The sequence below is a fragment of the Lynx canadensis genome, chromosome C1, assembly GCF_007474595.2.
Source record: "Lynx canadensis isolate LIC74 chromosome C1, mLynCan4.pri.v2, whole genome shotgun sequence".
NCBI lineage: Eukaryota > Metazoa > Chordata > Mammalia > Carnivora > Felidae > Lynx > Lynx canadensis.
Genome location: NC_044310.1, coordinates 35524810 through 35541412, shown reverse-complemented (window position 1 = coordinate 35541412; position 16603 = coordinate 35524810). Strand labels below are relative to the sequence as shown.

General features: G+C 37.7%; 1 protein-coding gene across 1 annotated transcript in view; it reads left to right on the top strand.

The window, feature by feature from the left end:
- TESK2 (testis associated actin remodelling kinase 2) overlaps positions 1–16603 on the top strand; it is a 135736-nt gene that overhangs the window by 66689 nt on the left and 52444 nt on the right. The window lies entirely within an intron of this gene.

The window sequence follows — 16603 nt, the reverse complement described above, 5'->3', positions numbered from 1 at the left end:
TGACCTGGGCGAAATCAAGAGTCAAATGCTTAACCGACTGAGCCACCCAGGTGCCCCACTAAATTAGTAATTTATCAAGGAGAAAAGATTTTTCTCTTTTTGTTGTTATTTAATTTTCTTAATTGCTTTATGAGATATCATAATTAAATCAGTGAGTGAAAATAAAAGAGTGCCCCTAGGCTATCTACCCTTAACTTGTAGCACTGGAGAAGACATAGTTTACCTTTTTTACTTTTTTTTTTTTTTTTAATGTTTGTTTTGAGAGAGGGACAGAGAGTGCAAGTAGGGGAGGAGCAGGGAGAGAGGGAGAGAGAATCCCAAGTAGGCTCTACACTGCCAGCATAGAGCCTGGCAGAGGGCATGATCCCACGAACCATGAGATCATGACCTGAGCAGAAATCAAGAGTCAATTGCTTAACTGACTGAGCCACCCAGGCACCCCAATAGTTTACCTTTTTACAGGAGAATTCATATTATATAAAATAAGGTTATATGATCCTCACTTTCTAGTAATCAGTATCTGAATCTTTCTCACTCAAATTATCTTGATTTTTTTTTAGTGAGGTGAGTGTATTTCCGAATGAAATCAAATAAGACAATTTGAGTCAATACATATTTAATAGAGTTTATGTGTAAGACAGTTTAAGAAGTTAAAAGTGCTGTTTACTTAGGGTCATTTATTGCTAATATTTACATTGGACTGGAAAGGAATCATACAGCTTAAGTATGACTTACATGTTTGGTCAGTGATAGTATATTATGGAATTGGATTATACTGTTTACTTTAAACTTTCTACCTTTATATAGAATTGTTGGCTTCCTAGTCTATTACAAAAATGTTCAGCCAGTATTTTTATTATGATGACTTTCTTCCCAATGCACAAATCTGATTAACATATTTTTTTGAGCATTTAGTATAAGCCTGGTGATTTGTGAGACACCAGAAAAGTATAAAGACATATATAAAATGGAATGCCTGCTAGTAGGAAAGAGTTTGACTCTAACTGGGAATGTAGGACTTACATATATGAAAAGAGAACTAATAAAATCATCTAGGACCCCACCACTTGCATAGAATAAACTCTATGTGCTATAGAAGTTCAAAGGAGTGAGAGATCATATTAGCTTGGCAGAGTGAGGGAAGCCTTTTTGGAGGAGGTTGACTGGGACTGGAACTTGAATTTTAAAAGGATTTTTAGAAGATCGGGAAGGAACTCAGAAAATAGAAGCAAAGCTGTAATAAAACACAGAGGTAAAAGTGCAAAGCTTTTTGAGGAGTTAGTGAATAAAAACCCATTTGGTTAATAACAATAGTAAGAAAGCCACAATTTATTGAAGGCTTGTATGCTGGATACTTTACCTATTTAAAGATTTAATCTTTACAACTAATCACTATTGAAGGACTGAGGGTAAGAGATGATGTGTTGGCCAAGGTCTGTGACTCTGAGGCCTGGGCTCTTTCTACCATTCTTCTCATAGGAGAATTGATGATTTGACAGAATACTATTGGTAGATAGAGGTGGAAATGTAATAAAAATAATCAAGAATGGCTTGCATAAAGCCAAAAACAGTATGTTTTATCCTCTGTGTATTGGATTCTGAGCATGGACTAACATGGCAGAGGTAACTGATGGCAAATTCAGAATGGTTTAGTGTTAGGGAGACTCATGGCCAAGAGACCAGTTAGGGGGCCTATATAATGTTTGAGAGTGAGATTTTATAAGTCTTGATTTTAAGCTGATCATATTTTCATCTTGCTTAAAAATATTTTTAGGGGTGGCTGGGTGGCTCAGTTCGTTAAACATCTGACTTTGGCTCAGGTCATGATCTCATAGCTCATGAGTTCGAGCCTTGTATTGAGCTCTCAGCTGTTAGCGCAGAGCCCGCTTCGGATCTTCTGTTTCTCTGTCTCTGCCCCTTTTCTGCCTTGCACATGTTGTCTCTCTCTCTCAAAATTAAACATTAAAAATAAAATAATATTTTTATTGTTTTTCATTTTTATAGAAGTGATACATTATCACTATGGAACATTTAGAAAACAGTCAGCAAAACAAGAAAATAAAAATTGCTCTTTATCTCAGTGTGTAGGGATCAAACTATTATTAACATTTGGTATATTTTTTGCCAGTCTTTTATTTCACTACTTTTCTTATTTTCTTTATGTAAACTTGACTGGTGAATGCATGGGAAGAATGACATTAAATAAATTTTATTCTAGGGGCGCCTGGGTGGCGCAGTCGGTTAAGCGTCCGACTTCAGCCAGGTCACGATCTCGCGGTCCGTGAGTTCGAGCCCCGCGTCAGGCTCTGGGCTGATGGCTCGGAGCCTGGAGCCTGTTTCCGATTCTGTGTCTCCCTCTCTCTCTGCCCCTCCCCCGTTCATGCTCTGTCTCTCTCTGTCCCAAAAATAAATAAACGTTGAAAAAAAAATTTTTTTTTTTTAAAAATAAAAAAAGGGGCGCCTGGGTGGCGCAGTCGGTTAAGCGTCCGACTTCAGCCAGGTCACGATCTCGCGGTCCGTGAGTTCGAGCCCCGCGTCAGGCTCTGGGCTGATGGCTCGGAGCCTGGAGCCTGTTTCCGATTCTGTGTCTCCCTCTCTCTCTGCCCCTCCCCCGTTCATGCTCTGTCTCTCTCTGTCCCAAAAATAAATAAACGTTGAAAAAAAAATTAAAAAAAAAAATAAAAATAAAAATAAAAAAAAAATAAAAAAAAATTTTATTCTAGCACAGCAAAAACTTAAAATACAGTTGTTATATAATAGAGATAGCATAGCATAGTATGATTAAAAATGAAGTTTCTAGATTCTAGATCTGGCTGACTGGATTCAAATCCTGGATCTTGGGAAAGTTACTTAACCTGTCCAAGTATTAGTTTTCCCATCTATAAAATGAGAGTAATGACAGTAAATATATCATGAAGTTGTTTGAGGGTTAATTAAATTAGTGCATATAAACCACCTAGAAGAGTATCTGGCTTGTGTTAAGTGCCCGGTAAATGTTAGCTACTATTCTTAGTTTCTTTTTCTCTGGCTAGTTTTTATTATTATTATTGTTTTTGAGAGAGAGAGAGAGAGAGAGAGAGAGAGAGAGAGAGAATCTCGAAATCCCAAAGCGGGGCTCCAGCTCACCCCATGCAGAGTTCGAACTCAGGTTCTTAACTGACAGAGCCACCCAGGTGCCCCTAGTTTTTTGTTTTTTTTTTCAATGGCCCATTGAAGCCTGTTGCTTATCATTCATTCATTCACCAAACATTTATTGAGTGCTGCTGGTTTTAATACGTTCAAAGGTTTTTTCCTAGAGTAATGCTGTTGAATAGAACTTTCTGCAGTGGTGGAAATGTTCTTTATCTGTGCTTTCCAATAGCCACATGTGCCTAAAGAGCATTGTATGAAATGTGGCTAGTGCAAACAAAGAACTGAATTTTTTTAATTTGATTTAAATTACTACATGAAGCTACTGGCTACTGTACTGCAAAATACCGGGCTAGAATCCACCTAGATCTTTACTCTTGTTTTGCTTAATATATATGTTCCAGCCTAGAAATGTGTGATGAGACCAGTGATACTATTCCTATTCAGATGTCCCCTTGATCTTTCTTACTTAGCCTATCTCATTTTGGTTCCATTGTGCAGGAATGACACACCCCTCCCTTTTAACTTTCAACAAGTAATAATATTCTTTGCACTCAGCTAAGTTTTCTAATATATAAAAGATAATGTTAACTTCTTCTTGATTTGGCAGTAGGCCACAAATGAGATACTTTATAAAAGCCTTTGCATCTGTTATAATCCACAGAAAGTATAAAATACATGAAAATTATTATAATTATTGTTAGCCATAGTGGTTTTGCACTCTTGATGATGACTCTTTTTGTTCTGTATAAGCCATCTGTTTCAAATATATTGTCATTAAAAGCCTGGAAATAGATTTATTTATTTTTTTTTAAGTTTTATTTATTTATTTTGAAAGAGAAAGAGAGATAGTGGGGGAGGGGAAGAGAGAGATAGAGAGGATCCCAAGCAGGCTGTCAGTGCAGAGCCTGATGTGGGGCTCCATCTCATGAGCTGAGCTAGTGCTTATCTGACTGAGCCACTCAGATGTCCCTGGAAGTAGATTATTAAAAAAAATTTTTTTAATGTTTATTTTATTTTTGAGAGAGAGAGAGAGAGAGACAGAGCACGAGCGGGGGAGGGACACAGAGAGAGGGAGACACAGAATCCAAAGTAGGCTCCAGGCTCTGAGCCGTCAACACAGAGCCCAATACGGACTCGGACACAGAAACCATGAGATCATGACCTGAGCTGAAGTCAGATGCTTAACTTACTGAACCACCCAGGTGCTCTTGTAGATTACTTTTAAAAAGAAGCTTCTGGTTGTTTATATCTTTCATGTTTTTGTGCTTTCACTTTTATTATATATTTTGAATACAACAAAAAGAAATTATCTTACCAGTGGCCTAGAGGAAGCAGGGTCTTCTTGACTTTTGTTATTAGGAGGAACACTAACTATAACAATAGAAGCATCTATTATACTTCCTTAGGCTACCTTAAATATCAAACTAAGCATGACTGTGTGTCATTCTCAAATACTTAGAATTTTTATTTCTTAAATGCTTTTCTAGTTGTCTTAGAAATTTACTATTAATACTTTGTTTTATAATTTAAAATTTTTAATGTTTATTTATTTTTGAGAGAGAGAAGGAGAGTGTGCGTGGGAGAGGGGCAGGGAGAGCTGAAGACACAGAATCCAAAGCAGGCTCCAGGCTCTGAGCTGTCAGCACAGAGCCCAACTCGGGGCTCAAACTCACGAAATGTGAGATCATGACCTGAGCTGAAGTCGGTACTTAACCAACTGAGCCATCCAAGTGCTTGTAATTTAAATGTTTTGTAACTATTTGTTAATAAGAGTTTTAGGCTGTTTTCAAGCTGTGACGCTTAACAAGCTCTCCTTTATAGATGCAGAAGCTGAGGCAGAATTATGAACCAAGGTTTTCCCTCAAATTGAGATTATTAGATTTAAATTGGGAAAAATCCATCTCTCAGAACCCTAGGTTTTTTGCAGACCTGCTTCCTTAGAGGTTGACCCCCGGGGGGAGACTGATGAGCAGAGGAGGCTTTTGGTTCCCTCCTATGTTTCATCCAGCCAGGGCAGCTTCACTTTTTTATCTGTTTTATGTTAAACATGTGTATAAGAATTTTGAAGAAAGGGTCTCCTGCTTGAAATCAAAGAAGAGGTCAGAAATCACTGCATTAGTGATTTGGAAAGTCTACTTGAAAAAGACGGTATCTGTATGACCTGCCAGATGGTTGGCATCTAATCCTCTGGGCATGCCTTGGTCCTGTGCTGGCACAGCTATTTTGTGCCCAGCAGGAGTGAGTGAGCTGAACTTTTGCAGCTTTTTTTCTCTTTTTCTTGACCCCAGCCTCCCTACTTCCTCTTTTTCCTTTTATCTTTCTCACTCCTAAGATTTCTAGTTGGAAGGAAAAGAATGCCTGCTAAGTCATAGAGGCAGTAGGTGTGTATATTTTGTTTGTGTATATGTGTTTTTTTTTTTTTAATACATGGCTACAGTTAAGATTGGCTCTTTTATCATCAGTTGCTCTAAGTTATCAGTTAGAACAAGGAACAATAAAGTACTTTGTTGACTGCATGGACTGATTGTTTGGGCCTCTTGTGAATAAGGTTGTTTATGCCAGGAAGTCTTATGCTCAAGATCTGTAACCCAATTCCATGTCCTGCTAACTTCCATTCCCCAGTGGTCTTTCTGAGGACCTGTACCAAGATTTGTTTTCATACCTCTTTGTTATTCTTCATGCCACGAGAAATTTAGAATTTCTTTTAGGTGCCTTATTTATATTCTCATGCTTCCTTTTTTTAGGCTACATTCTGAATTTATTTTTCTGTCTACTAATTTTTGTTCAGAATTGTTTTAGCTCCTCTTCAAAAGCCACTTGTAGCAATGTGGTTATCATTTTGTTAAAATGGAGAATATGCTTTTAATTCACCAAATATTTACTTGGAACTATTCAGTCCAGACCTGTGCTAGGCAATATCATGGTGAATACAGGGAAATAGAACACTGTTATCTCCCAGTCTCCTTGAGAAGTAAACTTTACATCTAGGAAATAGATAAGTATCAGCTAATCCTGTGAGAATATGGCAGAATATTTTTCCAGTCTAAGTTATTAAGATAGCTGTCTTTCCAGTTACCCATTCTGAAAATCCCAAAGTCATCTTTACTTATTCCTTTTATTCATTGCTTCTAACCAGAAGCTAATATGCTCTTGATTCTAGATCTTCAAAGACTTTTGCATCTGTTCTTTCCTTTATATATTTGTCATTTCAGGCCTCTTGAATTTTTCCTGGGGTGAATTATTTTCCCTATCTTTTTGACCCCCTTTCTCTATTCCTGATACACAGCTCTAATTATATAACTTATTTCTTATAAACCTTTTATTTCAGAATTGGGTTGAAAATCCTTTAGACTGACAGTTAAGGTCTAATCTGTTTTTTCTAGCCTTATCTTCCACTATTTGTCATAGGTACTTAACACAACTCCATGATTTCCTAATCGTATTCTCTTGGACAAGTTACTTGACCTCTAGGCTTTGGTTTTTTTCTTTCATTAAATTAGGGGAATGGACCAGATCAGTGGTTAGAAATCCACATTGAGGGATACCTAGGTGGCTCAGTTGAGCATCCGATTCTTCATTTCAGGTGGGGTCATGGTAACAGGGTCGTGGGATGAAGCCCCACTTTGGGCTCTGCACTGAGCATGGAGCCTGCTTGAAATTCTGTCTCTCTTCCACTGCCCCTCTCCTCTGCTTGCTCTCTATCTAAAATAAAAAATTATTTTAATTAAAAAAAAGAAATCCATGTTTGATTAATGTTGAATAATTTGGTTTTCTTAATTGTTTTTTTTTTCTTTAATGTTTATTTTTGAGAGAGAGAGAGGAGGGACAGAGAGAGAGACACACACACACAGAATCTGAAGCAGGCTTCAGGCTCTGAGCTGTCAGCACAGAGCCTGATACTGGGCTCAAACTCACAAACTGAGAGATCATGACTTGAGCCAAAGTCGGATGCTTAACCAACTGAGCCACCCAAGTGCCCCAATGTTGAATAATTTGTAAATGATCAGGTTTAAAGAATATTTTATCTCAGGTGTATATGCACCTGTGTGTGTGTCTGTGTACGTGTCTGTGTGTATGTACACGTGTGTGCTCCAGAATAAATTGGAAACATTTAAAAAGCTGGATTAGAGACACATGGGTGGCTCAATCACTTCAGCCCCTGACTCATGATTTCAGCTCAGATCATGATCTCACAGTTTGTGGAATTGAGCCCCTAGTTGGGCTTCCACAACAGCACAGAGCCTGCTTGGGATTCTCTCCCTCCCTCTCTCTCTGCCCCTCCCATGTGTGCACATGCTCATGCTCTCTTTCTTTCCCCCATCCCCTCTCAAATAATACTGGCTTAAAGTAGATCTTTCTGATTTTATCAGAATTATAAATTATAGAATTATCCTGTAATTCTAGTGAGTAACTAGGTGAAAGCGTCTCAATATAGCCCTCAAAGCAAATTTTATAACACTAGCATGTTGAAAAGGAGGCTTAACATTTTTTTCTCTTCTCTGTGTCAAGGTAGAAGGTTTAATGACTTAGTACTGTGTGTAAGTTCTAATTCAATATAACTAGAACAATTCTGTAAAATAAAATATGGAATAATCTTCAGTAATATTTATGCCATTGTCTGTGGACAATCAAGTAGTACAACCCCAAAAGGATGATTTTTTAAAAATTTATTTTTATTGAGATATAATTGAGATATAGTAGAAGATGATTTTTAATGTAAACAGTGGCTGCCATTTATTGAACACCTATTATAGACCACTATTTTTTAAGCAATCTCTATACCCAGCATGGAGCCTGAACTCACAACCCCGAGATCAAGGGTCACATGCTCTACTGACTGAATCATCCAGGCACCCCTATATGGACCACTATTGATTATTTTTCTACCCCATCCCCATTTTTTCCTGTCTAGACCTCTCCCATCTCAGCAAATGGACTTGTTGTTACTACCATTATTACTTAGGTGAAAAAACCTAGGAGTCATCTTTAATATCTTTCCCTTATACCCTCTTTCAAACCATCAAGTAGTTGTACACCTGAAACATATATAATACCATGTGTTAACTATGCTGGAATTAAAATTAAAAACTTGAGAAATAAATCAAAGCTCAGCATGTATATTATAATGACTGAATATAATCACAACCAGGCCAAGTAATGTATTATAATTACATTTTATTTCTTGTACAGTATTTTTGTGTTTAGCCTAATTTTTCATTTGCTTAGTTATTATATACCACAAATTCTTACCAAAGCTTTGTACAGAATTGTAAAATTCTTCTTCTTTTTTTTAAGGCAAGTAAGTGCTCAACTTGTTTCATTTTTTTTTTAATGTTTATCTTTGAGAGAGTACAAGTGGGGGATGGGCAGAGAGAGGGACAGAAGATCTGAAGCAGGCTCTGTGATGACAGCAGAGAGCTCAATGTGGAGGTCTCACAAACCATGAAATCATGACCTGAGCTGAAGTTGGATGCTTAACTGACTAAGCCACCCAGATGCTCCCAACATTGTAAAAAATTTTTCTGAATATGAATTTCCACTCTGCCAAACACATCTGGAAATCTAAAAATTCTTTCATCAAACCTCCTTCCCCCAACATTTCTCCTGGAGCTCTTGATTCTTCTGCTCCAGTTTGTATTGCTTATTCTCTAGACTGTTGCCCAGCAGGCACCTTGGGACTTGCTATCATCTTTCTACCCATTTCTTTCTAGATCTTATGCCTTTCTTTTTCTTTTTTCTCTTTTTTAAAATTGTCATTAATGTTTATTTTAATATCTTTTAAATCTTTTCAACTGAACTGTCTGTGGTAAACATATTTTCTTTTCTTTTTTTTAAATTCCAGTATAGTTAATGTACAGTGTTATATTAGTTTCAGGTGTACAATAATAGTGATTCAGTGATTGATTCTATACATTATTCAGTGCTCATCATGATATATGTACTCTTTAATCCCCATCACCTATTTCACCCATCCCCCCACCTCCCTTCTGGTAATCATTAGTTTGTTATCTATAGTTAAGGGTCTGTTTTTTGGTTTGTCTTTTTTTTCTTTGTTCATTTGTTTTGCCTCTTAAATTCCTTGAGTGAAATCATACGGTATTTGTCTTTCTTGGACTTATTTCCTTAGGATTATACCTTCTAGATCCATCCATGCTGTTGCAAATGGCAAGATTGCATTCTTTTTGTGGCTGAATAATATTCCATTGTGTAGACATATAGTATCTTTTTTATCTATTCATCTGTCAATAGGCACTTAGGTTGCTTCCATATTTTGGCTATTATAAATAATGCCACCATAAACATAGGGGGTGCATGTATCTTTTTGAATTAGTGATTTTGTATTCTTTGGGTAAATACCCAGTAGTGTAATTACTGGATCACATGGTAGTTCTACCTCCATACCATTTTCCACAGTGGCTGCACCAGTTTGCATTCCTACCAACAGTGCACAAGGGTTCCTTTTTCTCCACATCCTTGTCAACACTTGTTTTTTGTGGTTTTGATTTTAGCCATTCTGACAGAAGTAAGGTGATATCTCATTGTGTTTTGATTTGCATTTCCCTGGTCATGAGTGATGTTGAGTATCTTTTCTTTTGTCTGTTGGTCATCTGTATGTTGTCCTTGGAGAAATGTCTGTTCATGTCTTCTGCCCATTTTTAATTGGATCATTTATTTTTTGGTGTTGAGTTTATAAGTTTTTTACAGATTTTGGATATTAACCACTTATTGGCTATATCAACTGCAAATATCTTCTCCCATTCAGTAGCTAGTCTTTTAGTTTTGTTGATTATTTCCTTTGCTGTGAAGAAGCTTTTTATTTTGATGTAGTCCCAATAGTTTATTTTTGCTTTTGTTTACCTTGCCTCAGGAGACAGATCTAGAAAAGTGTTGCTTAAAACAAAAAACAAAAAACAAAACAAAAAAAAACCCAGAAAAGTGTTGCTATAGCTGATGTCAGAGAAATTACTGTGTTCTTTTCTAGGATTTTTATGGTTTCTGGCCTCACATCTCCATCTTGAGTTTATTTTTGTGTATGGTATAAGAAAGTGGTCTGGTTTCATTCTTTTGTTTGTAGCTCCCCAGTTTTCCCAACACCATTTGTTGAAGAGACTTTTTTTTCTTTTTTTTTTTAATGTTTATTTCTTTTTTAAAAAATTTTTAAATGTTTATTTATTTTTGAGAGAGAAAGAGAGACCATGGGTGGGGTAAGGGCAGAGAGAGAGGGAGACACAGAATCAAAGCAGGCTCCAGGCTGCATGCTGTCAGCACAGACCCTGATGCAGGGCTCAAACCCACGAACTGTGAGATCATGACCTGAGCTGAAGTCTGACACTTAACTGACTGAGCCACCCAGGTGCCCCAATGTTTATTTATTTTTGAGAAAGAGAGAGTATGTGTGCTGGGGAAGGCAGAGACAGATGGAGACACAGAATCTGAAGCAGGCACCAGGCTCTGAGCTGTTAGCACAAAGCCCAATGTGGGGCTTGAACCCATGAACTGGGAAATCATGACCTGCGCTGAAGTGGGATGCTTAACCAACTGAGCCACCCAGGCACCCCGAGACTGTCTTTTTCACGTTGCATATTCTTGCGTCCTTTGTCAAGGATTGATTGACCAGGAATGCTTGGGTGGCTCAGTTGGTTAAGCATTCGACTCTTGATTTCAGCTCAGGTCATGATCTCACGGTTCATAGGTTCAAGCCCCATGTCAGGCTCCACACTGACAGTGTGGAGCTTGCTTGAGATTCTCTCTCTGCCCCTCCCTTGTTCTCTCTCTCTCTCTCTCTCTCAAAATAAATAAATAAATAAATAAATAAATAAATAAATAAACTTAAAAATTCTCATGCATAAGTACTTAAAAAAAAGATTAATTGACCAGATAATCATAGATTTATTTCTAGGCTTTCTATTCTGTTTCATTGATCTATGTGTCTATTTTTGTGCCAGTCCAATACTGTTTTGATTACTGCAGCTTTGTAGTATAACTTGAAATCTGCAATTGTGATACCTTTGTTTTTTTTCTTTTTCTTTTTCTTTTTTAAGATTGCTTTGATGGGGCACCTGGGTGGTACAGTTGGTTGGGCGACTGACTTCAGCTCAGGTCATGATCTCACAACTTGTGAGTTCGAGCCCCACATCGGGCTCTGTGCTAATAGCTCAGAGCCTGGAGCCTGCTTCAAATTCTGTGTCTCCCTCTCTCTCTGCCCCTCCCCCACTCACGCTCTGCGGCCCCCCCCCATCAAAAATCAATAAACATTAAAAAAAAAAAGATTGCTTTGGCTATTTGGGGTCTTTTGTGGTTCCACACAAATTTTGGGATTATTGTTCTGTGAAAAATGCTGTATTTTGATAGGGATTGCATTAAAACTGTAGATTGCTTTGGGGACCCAAGATTGTCTTATGCAAATATTGCAAGGGAAGTAATTTGAGAGGGCTGAATCCTCAGCCTCCATTCTGGAAAGTCAGTAGAAGGTAAGAAATAGCAGTATAATCAGTAGATAGCTAGAGCTATGATGGTAAACAGAAGAAACAGCTGAAAGAGGGGAGAGTGGTTCCCTCTGGGGAATAGGATTCACTGGTGGTATGGGGAGGCCAGGGGACTGTTATTTTTCATTATATGCTTATTTTAAGCTATCTAAGTATGTAAGTGATGAAAATTAAGTTAGAAGACTATTGCAGTAATCTAGAGAGAGCTGATGGTGGCTTTGACTGTGATAACAATGAAGGTGGAGAGAAATAGTTGGATTCTGGATATTTGTGGATATATATATATATATATATATATATATATATATATATTTGAAGTTTATTTATTTATTTTGAGAGACCCAGAGAGCAAGCTGGGGAAGGGCAGAGAGAGAGGGAAAGAGAGAAACCCAAGCAGTCATCACAGAGCCCAACACAAGGCTGGAACCCATGGACCATGAGATCATGACCTGAGCCAAAACCGAGAGTCAGACACTTAACCAACTGAGCCATCCAGGCACCCCTGGATATTTTTTAAAGTAGAGACAATGGGACTTCCTAATGGATTGGGATATTAGCACAGGGGAAGGAGTCAAGGATGACTCTTAGGCTTTTGATTTGAGCAACTGGGAGAATTTAATTGCCAGTAACTACACTGGGGAAGACTGCATGGGGAACAGGTTTTGGGGATATGACATCAGAAGTTATCAAATTGGTAGTTGGGGTGGCTCAAGTTGGCTGAGCCTGGGACTCTTAATTTCGTCTCATGTCATGATCCCAGGGTCATGGGATCAAATTCCCTGATCATGCTCTGTGCTGTTCATGGAGCCTACTTAAAATCCTCTCCCCCCCTCTGCCCCTCTCCCCCTCTTGCTCTCTCTTTCTCTCTCTCTAAAATAAAATAAAAACAAATTTAAAAATTAACAGTTGGATAAAGTCTGGAATTCAGAGGAGAGGTTCAGGATGGTTGTGTCTCTTAGTAGATAGGGGACCTTTGGCAAATTAACCTCTGTAACCTCAGTTTTCTCATCTATAAAGAGTAATGATAGTACTACTATACCAGGTTGACGGGAGAATTAAATGAGATAAAGAACTTAACACAGTGCAAGGCACTAAATGTTAACTATAATTATTCTATTATTGTTACTACTATAGTCATAATCATCTGAAGTGTCATTTATTGAGGCTATAGAACATAAAGCTTAAGAGTTAAGAATCCAGCCCTGACTCTGCCATTTGCAAGTTGTGTGATATTGGGCAAGCCACTTAATCTCTCCTCCGTTTTCTTATCTATAAAATGGAGATAATAGTACCTGTAACATAATGTTTTCATAAGTATTAAATGAGGTAATACCTGTAAAGTACTTAGAATACATCATTATCATTATTTGTCTGTGAACTCCTTGAAGTAGGTACCATCATGTTTATTTCTCTAGCACCCACTTAGTCACCTTTGCCTGTCACTGTGCTTAGTATATATGTGATAGGTAGTAAAAAAAAAAAAAATTTAAGGGTTCTGTTTATCTGTAGAAGAGCACAAACCTTGCACATACTAATTTTCTTGCTTTTTAGATTGAATTATTCTCTTTCTCCTCTGTATATTTCTTCTACTTTGGGAGAGGGGGAAGACATAAATCATGTGAGAGAGCTGTTTCAGAAGTATACTCACATAAATTGAAATGTGTGTTTATATTTTGCTATTTGGATGTGAGTTTATGAGTAATCTTAGAATAAAGAATAAGTTTGGGAAGGAGGAAGAAGCATTCTCATTTTGTGAGGAGACAATCTAGATACTTGGGTTTGTGGATATTATTAGTTCTTGTCCGAACTTCCTGGATTAAAAAACATTTGGGGAACATTTGAGGTCACTGCTTGTATATGTATTAATATTTCTACCTTTGCCAGGAGATTTGGTATTTTGCTGTTTGCATGGCAGTTGTGAGCAGTGTGGTTTAAAATTTTCTGTGAAAAAATAGTTACAGAATGAGTTTAATTCTCAGTCTCAAGTTTACTTTCAGTTGTTAATCAAGATGGGGAATATTTGTTTTTCTCTCAGAAATCTAGGATGTTTTTCATGAATAGACACTTCTCTAAAGAAGACATCCAGATGGCCAACAGGCACATGAATAGATGCTCAATGTCGCTCCTTATCAGGGAAATACAAATCAAAACCACACTCAGATATCACCTCATGCCAGTCAGAGTGGCCAAAATGAACAAATCAGGAGACTATAGATGCTGGAGAGGATGTGGAGAAACGGGAACCCTCTTGCACTGTTGGTGGGAATGCAAACTGGTGCAGCCGCTCTGGAAAGCAGTGTGGAGGTTCCTCAGAAAATTAAAAATAGACCTACCCTATGACCCAGCAATAGCACTGCTAGGAATTTACCCAAGGGATACAGGAGTACTGATGCATAGGGGCACTTGTACCCCAATGTTCATAGCAGCACTCTCAACAATAGCCAAATTATGGAAAGAGCCTAAATGTCCATCAACTGATGAATGGATAAAGAAATTGTGGTTTATATACACAATGGAATACTACGTGGCAATGAGAAAAAATGAAATATGGCCTTTTGTAGCAACGTGGATGGAACTGGAGAGTGTGATGCTAAGTGAAATAAGCCATACAGAGAAAGACAGATACCATATGGTTTCACTCTTATGTGGATCCTGAGAAACTTAACAGGAACCCATGGGGGAGGGGAAGGGAAAAAAAAAAAAAAAGAGGTTAGAGTGGGAGAGAGCCAAAGCATAAGAGACTGTTAAAAACTGAGAACAAACTGAGGGTTGATGGGGGGTGGGAGGGAGGAAAGGGTGGGTGATGGGTATTGAGGAGGGCACCTTTTGGGATGAGCACTGGGTGTTGTATGGAAACCAATTTGACAATAAATTTCATATATAAAAAAATAAAAATAAAAAAAAAATAAAAAAAAGAAATTGTGATTTATATACACAATGGAGTACTACGTGGCAATGAGAAAGAATGAAATATGGCCCTTTGTAGCAACGTGGATGGAAGTGGAGAGTGTGATGCTAAGTGAAATAAGCCATCCAGAGAAAGACAGATACCATATGTTTTCACTCTTATGTGGATCCTGAGAAACTTAACAGAAACCCATGGGGGAGGGGAAGGAAAAAAAAAAAAGAGGTTAGAGTGGGAGAGAGCCAAAGCATAAGAGACTGTTAAAAACTGAGAACAAACTGAGGGTTGATGGGGGGTGGGAGGGAGGGGTGGGTGGGTGATGGGTATTGCGGAGGGCACCTTTTGGGATGAGCACTGGGTGTTATATGGAAACCAATTTGACAATAAATTTCATATATTGAAGAAAAAAAATGAAAAAAAAATCTAGGATGTTTTTGTGTTTATTAAACTGGTTTACTATTTGTAAGTAAGCAGATCTTATATTAACTTTTTAAGTACTTGTATTGTTTCACTAAAAAAAAACCCAGTAAGATTAGACCATAAACTTTATTGGTCCTCTTGTTATTATATGTAGTGCTATTGACATGATCTAGTGAATATTGAGCAATGTTTATTTGCCTTTACCTATCTTAAAATCTGACTATAAAAATCGTGGACAGAAAAGAGAAAGCCAGACTGAACCAGCTCTGTTTAATGTCACTTGAAGTGAGACATTAGTGGTTAATGTCTGTTCAGCTGAGTTTTCTTTGAGTTCTCAAAGCTAGAACCTAGCACAACCAGTTTTCCATGATGTAATACCTCTAAAGCACGTTTGAACTGCAGTAAGCCTTACCCAGAGATATTACTGCTTTTTTTATGGGCCTAGATTCATAGCTCTTTTGGGACTTGAGATCTGAGCCATTGCCCTTTCTTCTCCTTTTTGGTTACTGGTAATTTTTTCTGGTCTAAGAGAGTGATGGTATCTTTGCTTTATTTGGGAGTAAAATGCAAAGCAGTTCATTTAATGCCACATATTAAAGCTTAGTGGAATCCGGTGGAGTATGTCGCAGAGCCTTTCCTTCAATTATGGGAGGGAAATCAGATAAAAATATATCAAATTTCTGGAAAAACTTAAAAAAAAAAAGTAAACCAGTATCAGTAGGTTTCCAATGTAGGCCTTTTAGAAAGCATTTTAATATGAAAATCATGCTCACATTTTACTATTCTATTATAGGTTTATTTCAAACCTCTTAATTGTTTTTACCATAACTTCAGAACCAGACATTTTTCTGCAAAGACCAGTACAGATCAGAAGAACTCCTAACACGGATGTTGCTTTTTGCTCAAAGCTGACAGTAGAAAGTCTTATAAAGCAAACCAGTTAGATTTTCATTGGTTTACAGATTGGCAGGGTTTTGTTTTTGTTTTGGAGAGACAGAGAGAGAGAGAATCTTTTTTTTTTTTTTTTGAGAGAGAGAGAGAGAGAGTGAGTGAGCCTAAGCAGGGGAGAGGGGCAGAGTGAGAAAGAGACAGAATCTCAAGCAGGCTCCAAACTCAGCAAGGAGCCCGATGTGAGGCTTGCTTGATCCCTGGGACCATGACCCGAGCTGAAATTGAGAGTCAGATGCTCAACTGATTGAGCCACCCAGGCATCATTAGGTATTATTTATGAATACAAAATGAAGTTATTATTGAACCACTGGCCTTTTTTCTTTCATTCCCATTGTCACAGAGCAAAATAGATCAGATTCCAGTACTTCTCCAACTTTTGTCAAGTCACTTAAGTGCTCTGAACCTTATTTTCCTAGACGATAAAATGAGGATAATTTAATCTCAGATAATACATATAAAATACCTAGGACAGTTTCTAGGTATATTGGCATATATACCTAATTCTAGGTAAGTTAGCAATAACTACTAATTTTCCAGACAGCTTTGATATAATGGCTACAGGACTCTTACTGGGTCCTGTTGTGTAGTATTGAGTTGGTCCAAAATAGTTGTGTGTTGGTGTTTTGTGTGTGTGTGTTTCCTGAATGAAGACAGCTAGATGTGTTTCAGACTACTGTCACACCTCTCCCTCACTCTTCTGTTTAGGTAA